The sequence below is a fragment of the Erithacus rubecula genome (assembly GCF_903797595.1).
Source record: "Erithacus rubecula genome assembly, chromosome: 16".
Classification (NCBI taxonomy): Eukaryota; Metazoa; Chordata; class Aves; order Passeriformes; family Muscicapidae; genus Erithacus; species Erithacus rubecula.
In genome coordinates this window covers 11,026,052-11,033,353 of record NC_136668.1, presented here as the reverse complement: position 1 = coordinate 11,033,353, position 7,302 = coordinate 11,026,052, and positions in this window count along the sequence as shown.

The following is a 7,302-nucleotide window of genomic DNA, read 5'->3' as shown; positions in this document are numbered from 1 at the left end:
TGTAAATGTTGAACGTACGTCCAATCAGTAAAGAAACACAGGGAATACAGAAATAAGTGTCCCTGCTGGGACAGACAGGCCAAAGGACATGCTAGACTTGATGAGACGGCGTGAATGAGGTGGAGATTGAATTTGAGGAGTTTCCTGCAGGGAACACAGCCCTGTGGGGAGGAAAACGGGCTCCAGGTTCCCTGGAAGCTGCAGCAGCTCTGAGCTGTCTCTGAGCTGCGTCAGCTGAGAACAAAAAAAAAAAAAAACTGAGTTCCACAAAAAGCTGTGTCCAAACCACCCAGCCCAAAGCGAGTGTGGTCTGCGGGCTGCAGCCTGTTCCAGCAGATAGGAGGTATTCTGTAGGAATAACAAATCAAATATTAATAGGGAAAAGGAAGAAAAGGGTTATGGTTTTTTTCCCTTTGTAAACATAAATCTGTTTTGAGTTGATGCAATGAGTCAGCAGTTTAAGTTTCCCCACAGAGAAAATTCCACCGTGTTAGGACAAAGAAAGCAGGGCCCCAGCATTCAGAAATAAGGCTCAGCATAAATGAAATCAGCAAATCCCTGCTTGCACTGAAGTTTGGAATCAAACACATTTTTCCAGAAAGACACCAAGCTGGCTCCTAAACTGCTCTATTGAGCTATACCCAGACTGAGCAGAAGATGCAGACATGCAGGGAAACAGTCACAAACAACAGGCAGCAGAGGAATATCAAATGCTTAAAGAAGAACCTAAAAACAATCTGGAAAAATACTTTAAAGAGTAACAAAGCAGTGTATTTTAGCAAGTGCCCTTCTCAATCTAGGCAAACCCATTTTTCCACCAAATATCTTTCAAGCCTTTCTTTTGAATCAGGTTATTAACTCCAACATGACTGCAGGACAGCATAATACTCCTGCTGAAATCACAAAAATACCAGGAAGTTAAATATATACAAACATGTGCTTCCCATTTCTCCCACCCTTTCCCAAAAAAAGAAAACATTCCTTCCTTTTACAACCTGCTGAATCATGGCACAGGCAGGCAGCCCTGGAGCTGGCTCCTGCCTGTGCTGCTTTGTCATTGAGGAGAACAGAGCAATGTAGAAGCAATTTAAGTTACCAAAAAAAAAAAAAAAAAAAAAAACCCAAAAAAACAACAAAAAAATCTGCTAAAAACATATCTTATGCAGGGATTTTCGAGATGTTTGAACTTAGATAAAAGAAATGCAGAATGAACACGAGAGAGATAATCCAGAAGGAAAACAAAAGGGATGAGCAAAGGAAACAGAAGAATCATTCACCAGATTTAACTTCTTTGGCAGCTGAGAAGGTGATATTTTTAGACTCTTGAGTGCCAGGGCAGGGAAGATGAAACAAAGAGAATGGCAAATAGTACATAGCAAACATGATATTGTCAAGTAAAAACATTTTGGTACGTTCAGGCTTTATTGAAGCAGATTTGCTTTGTCCCACTGACACACACTCGGGAAGTGTGCTGTTCTCTGACTTTAGCAGCACAGTTGGAAAGGCAAAAATCGGGCAGTGCAGTGAGACTGGCAGAGCCTGAATATGCACACCTCAGAGGTGAGAAGCAACCCTCAGTTTGTAAGTGCAGTAGAGCTTTGAGTAATTCCATTTTGGGGAATTTTCTTGTCCTGAGTGTTATCAGACAGAAACTTCACTGGCACTTTCTTAATTGCCTCTAACTTGATCTTCAAAGTGTTCCTCCTTTCGTAATCCCTTCAGGGCATTGCCACATTGCCAGAGTTCTTGCATTTCAAGCACTAGTAGTACATCATTTCAGACTTGTCTTCTCTGTAAAACTGGCAAGAAGTGAGTGGAAAATCCAGCAGGTCATCGTGACAGGAAGGACACCACACTGACAAAAGAGCAGGCAGTCAAGGCAGACAACCAATGAGAGAACACTGACTTTTGCTCTTTCAAACTTTGAACTGCAGGAGGGAAGGCAAGCTCACATCTCTGTACGGAGCAATGTCCATGTGCCCTGGAATGCTTTCCATGGAAAACACGTTTTGTTACAAAGACATCATTGGAGACAATACTTGAGAGAAGGATGGGAAAAGATGTGTGAACATTATCACAGTGGGGGAGAGGATAAGCATCTTAAAGGGAAATAATGAAGTCCTGTCATTTTCAGAGCTAATAAACATGGATGTAAGAAATGTTATAAATTAATTGTAATAAGATGAAGCAGGTAAATAGAAGAAAAATCAGCAGAGAAGCAGTAACAGAGTACTCACAGATGGATGGAAAGTGACAGGCAGACACAGTACTAAGGTGGAAGAAGACAATCTATCCACCTGATACCATTTGCACCATCTTGGAAGTATCCCTGAGAACAGCAACTTTACAGACAACTTCTGGAACCCAGAAATTCAGAGTTACCCAAGACAAGATAGTAGGTGCAGGTTTGGTCTGGACATAAGTTAGGGAAATCCTGATGGTTGTACACAGCTTTCCTGGCTCCCATGGACATTGCACAGGTTTGCTGGGCACCATTTGGCTTCTTTTGTGCTCCTTTCTGCCAGTCCTTTCATGGACCTGGTGTAGGTTTGCTGGAGAGTGACCCTCATATATCCCCAGAATTGTGTCCTCCTTGAGAGTCTCACGCTTGAGGTATTTGCATCCAAACATGGTTGCAACATTTGCAACATGAGTTATTCACTCACCAGGGAAATGCAGGTTACCCTTTGGATTTAAACACAGCTGAAGACTTGCCAGCAACAGCACGAGACTGCCAATACCTTGGTGTCCTGAGGGCATCAGCAATGCCCAAAACCTTTTGTAAAGAAAATACTCAATTCCCACAGCTCTCTGAGAGCCAGGGTACAGAGAGGGGCTGTGAGTGTGATTAGGAGAAAGGCCAAAAGAGACACAGAGTCTTTCTGCTTTAGCTCACACATTTCAGATTCACCAGATCAGACTGACTGACAATAGCTGCTCTTCCCCAGCTGCTCATGGCTCTGTGATAATTCCTCTGCCATAACCTCTTGAGTTGCAACCACCTTGCATGGTACCACTGGGGGCTGTCTGGCTCAGGGCTTATGCTTTGTGTGTTTGGAAGCAGTTGTTTGTTTTGAGAAATAACACCCCCCCCCCCCCCCCCAAATCCAAGACTCCCTGCTCCCCCCCCACAAAAAAAAAAAAAAACAAAAACAACCCCACAAAAACCCATCACAAATAAACAAACAAAACCCACTCCTCCCCCCTCCAAAAACTAAAAATAAATCATTTCTGAATGGTCAAGTTTCACATTCCACTTGCCTCTTGGCTTCAGGGGACAAGAACTCCTCCAGCCCTGCACAAGAAGCCAGACATCTGGAGCCAGATGCAACCCTGAGTTAACTGAGCTGGCCTCAGCACAGTGTTCCTCCTCAGCTCTCTCCTTTCCCCACCACATCCTCTCAAAAAACAAGCAAAATCATGGTAGAGTTGCTGCATTCCTGACATGCCATATAAATAGCACAAGGCCACCACCTGGAACCCCTGGCCCACCCTAATCCCAATTTACTGAAGTCAATAAACAAGGAATTAGCAGTGCTTAACTCAGTAACCTCTCCAGACTGGCCACTCTCCCACTTGCAATCATCAGCTGCTGGAGCTGAGGAGGCTGGATAACAGAAAACATACATTTCAGCCATTTTAATGGGTCTTTGTGTCTGATGAAAAAACCCTCACCACTCTTTTCTTTTAAGGAAGGCAGAAACCCACATGTGGTCAGTACCCTGCATGCTGTCTTTTGATCCCTATTTTTTATTCTTCCCTACTGTTTTCACTTTAATCTTGCATGTGGTTTTACACTGAGCCTCTTTCTATTACCAGCATGCCACCCCCATGTGGCTTCCTCCTGCGTGCTCCTGTGGCTGTCCCAAGGCTGGTGTTGGGCACTTGTCCCAGCTGTAATCAAACCAAGTAAAAGAGACATGGTTTGATCTCTGCTGGGTCAGCAGAACTGGCTTTTTGAGGAGCAGCAGGGATGTAGACATGCCTGACCAACTTGAGAAATCAGACCTTTAACATCTAGTGCAACTGCTGATGAAGGCAGGCTGGTGCTGAAATACTCCACTGTCAGAACAGCCCAGGTGGGACAAATGCCCCATTCATTGTCTCTGCTATGGAGCATCATCTTCTGGTGGATGACCCTTGGAGAAAACTGAGACAACCGATTGAGTTGAGAGACCTGTAAATCAGAGAGCTCTGTAATGTGCAGGAGGGACTTGCTTTGGAGAAACAACCCCCCAAGGACAACTACTTCCCAGTGACAGCTCCTTCCCCATCGTGTGTGAGATGTACAGAGGTGCAAGTGCCCAGAGGGAGGGGCAGGACACAGCTGCTCACGGCTGCAACCAGCCAGCAAGGATTGCATGTGCACTCCCTGTATCCCTAATAACCACTGGGTCATGGGCTGGAGCTGCTCGTTTAGGGACTTTTTCACGTTTAGCTCCCTCTTGAAAAACAACAGCAGTGCCGCAGCTGCTCCAGGGGGTGGTCCATGCTGGGGTGGGGTCCATTTCTAGGCTCACCCCAGGAGAGTATCAGCAAATGGGAGGGCAAGGCAAATCTATTTTCCAAAGAAAATCGCTTTCTCTCTATACTGTTGTCTCCTGTGCTGGGGTGCACTAGGGAAGTATTAAAAGGCAGGTTATAGTCAGGAGAGGGAGAGGCTCCTTCTGCTGTTTCTCCCTGGGGCAGGTCCTGCCAACACCAGCTGCTCCCAACCGCAGCTCCCCGCTGCCTTCTGGTGGCAAAAATTCACGATGGATCTCCCTCCCGGCCCGGGATTCTCCTCCCAAGCCGGCGCCAAGGCACTTGCACAGGGCGTGTGGTTTGGGGCCCTGTCTCGCACCCTTCCTGGCCTCGCCTGCCCTCCCCTCCCTGCAGAGCTGGACTTTTCTGCAGAAAAAAGCTCCATTCTGTTCCAGGAAGGGAGGGGGTAAACAAACCCTGTGTTTTGAAGGATCTAACTCTGCCTCCAGAAATGAGACATGTCTTCAACGCTTCTCTGCTTCACAGGAGCTCCAAGACCCTGGCAGCCCTTTGTCAACAACCCCAGAAAATGCAGGCACCTCCGAGGCTCCAGATGCCCAGGGTTAGCTGGTCAGAAATGGTGAATGGATTTCCACTCCTGTTTGCTGGGAGCAAACCAGCCAGCAGTGAAGGGCTTATAGGATTTGCTGCTGCTTGTATTTGTGATAGACATCTCCTAGGAAAGGATTAGCTGCAGGGTCCAGAGGTGGTCCCATGCCTGCCTGGCCCCCAAAGGTCAGCAGGAACAAAGAGTGAGGATTTTGTCACTGCTGGAGTGCCTAGCTGCCAAGCTGTGCCCTGCCCAGGGACAGCAGTGAGTGGCACAGATGTGGAAGCACATTGAAGAAGATCATAGCAAGCCCTTGCTTCCAGCCCACTGCATGGGGCTGTGTACAGTGAAAGTGATCTTGGAGGGCCCAACCTCCAGAATTTTCTGCAGGAATATGCTGCTTTTTCTGGCATTGTTGTGGTTGGCAAAACCCAAATGGCGTTACAGTGAGGTGTGCATTCCCTCCCTTGGTTACAGAGGAAAATTTGTCAGTCTGAGCTCTTTCCCAAAAAGTGTCTAGAAATAGGCAAAAAGTGTGCACTGTGGAGATGTACTGGAGGTTTCTTTCATGGGACTATATATGTTTTTATTGTATATCACCCAGAAGGCCCTTGAAGTGTAGAGTGAATCTGAGACACAGCCTGTGGTGTCCTTATTATCTTTGTAGACAACTGAAAACCCTTTGGCTGGGAAGCCAAGGCTGTCCACATCATCAGCAATCACCCTGAGAACCCTTCAGCCCTACCCCTCACCAGAGAGCTCTGCTTTGGAGCTGCTTGTTCGTGACAAAGTCGAGACAATGATGACTGTATTAGCACCAAACATTTCTGCCTATTCTGACTCATTCCAAGACAAAAGCAGAGCCTGTCCTCCAGGCTCTCCTACTGAGCTTGAGCCTTGCTGCCACTGGTGTTTGATTATGTGAGAATGAAAGGAAATTATGTTTAGTGCCATTTCAGAAATCAAATAACTTTTTAAAAAAGCAGATGTAGGCAAGAGCATGTCAACCAAAGAAGACAATTAGTGAGAATCTGAGATCCACAGGATTTTCTTCCACTTCAGAGTAAGGAGAGTGAACAGCATAGCCCTAAGGGGCTGATGCTCTTGCTGTTCTTTACTGTCCTGATCTTAGCTTCACCCCAGTCTTCAGTGCAGCTGTCTGGAAAGCTGGAAATTGTTTAAATCTCGTAAATATGGCCATTCTAACACTGTTTCCAGGGAAAAAGTTGAATCAGAGATGATGAAGTAGCATTGTGGTTACGTGCAAGTGCAACAAATGCTGCAAAATTCTCTGCAGAGTTAGGAGATGCAAAAACCCGAGGGAATGCAGAGGTGGGGATTTTTTTTTTTTCAGAACTGGCTGGCTGTTAAAGCAAGCAGAAGTTGGGAGGTGAGATGCTTCCTTTGCTGCTTGGACAGATAGGGAAATAAAGGTGCTCTAGTCAGTCACAGAAAATGCTTGGCACGAGAGGGAAAGGAATGGTTAAGGTTACACAAGTGAAACATGACAACCTTTGCTTTCATTTTCAAGTCAAATAGCTCAGAATTAGATCTTATCACTCAAGACTTGAATTAATCATGGGGCAAGTGTTTTAACTGAAAGAAACAGATCAAGTAATAAAGGCAAGCTGCTACCAAGCTCAATGGAAACTCAAAAAGAATGAGGAGGAATGAAGAAAGAGATCTGATTAAGATTAATAAAAGCATCATCTGCACCTTAGGGAATGTTGGTGCTCTCAAACACAAATTCCAAACTCAGGAATATGGTGCTTTAGTTTTCCATCAAGATACTGGGCTGGGTAAGAGCTTGGATTCTTTCAGAGTGGGCTAAGTCCCCCAATATGAAGAGGCTGAGCTGAGCTGCCCCCTCATTTGACTTTGTAGAAACTGTGGGTAATAAATATCAGGTGCATATCAAATAAGCTCACTATTTTGATTTTACATTTCCAGTTCATATCTTTCATTGATTCTAAATCTCTTCTCCATTAGACTCTCCCTTTCACAAGTGCTTATAACATGGAACTGGAATCAGTCACTGACTTACTTTGTAGAAGATCAACATTCTCTTCATTATTTTTGGGGTATTTTAATCTAAGACTTTGTACTGTGAACAGGTACATTTTTAATCTGTCCATCAACTTAGTGACAAGGGTCTTTCCTTTTGTTTCTGCTGGACAAGTCCCATCCAAGTTAGAAGTGGTCTGAGCTGTGAGCTTTCTGCAGTCCTA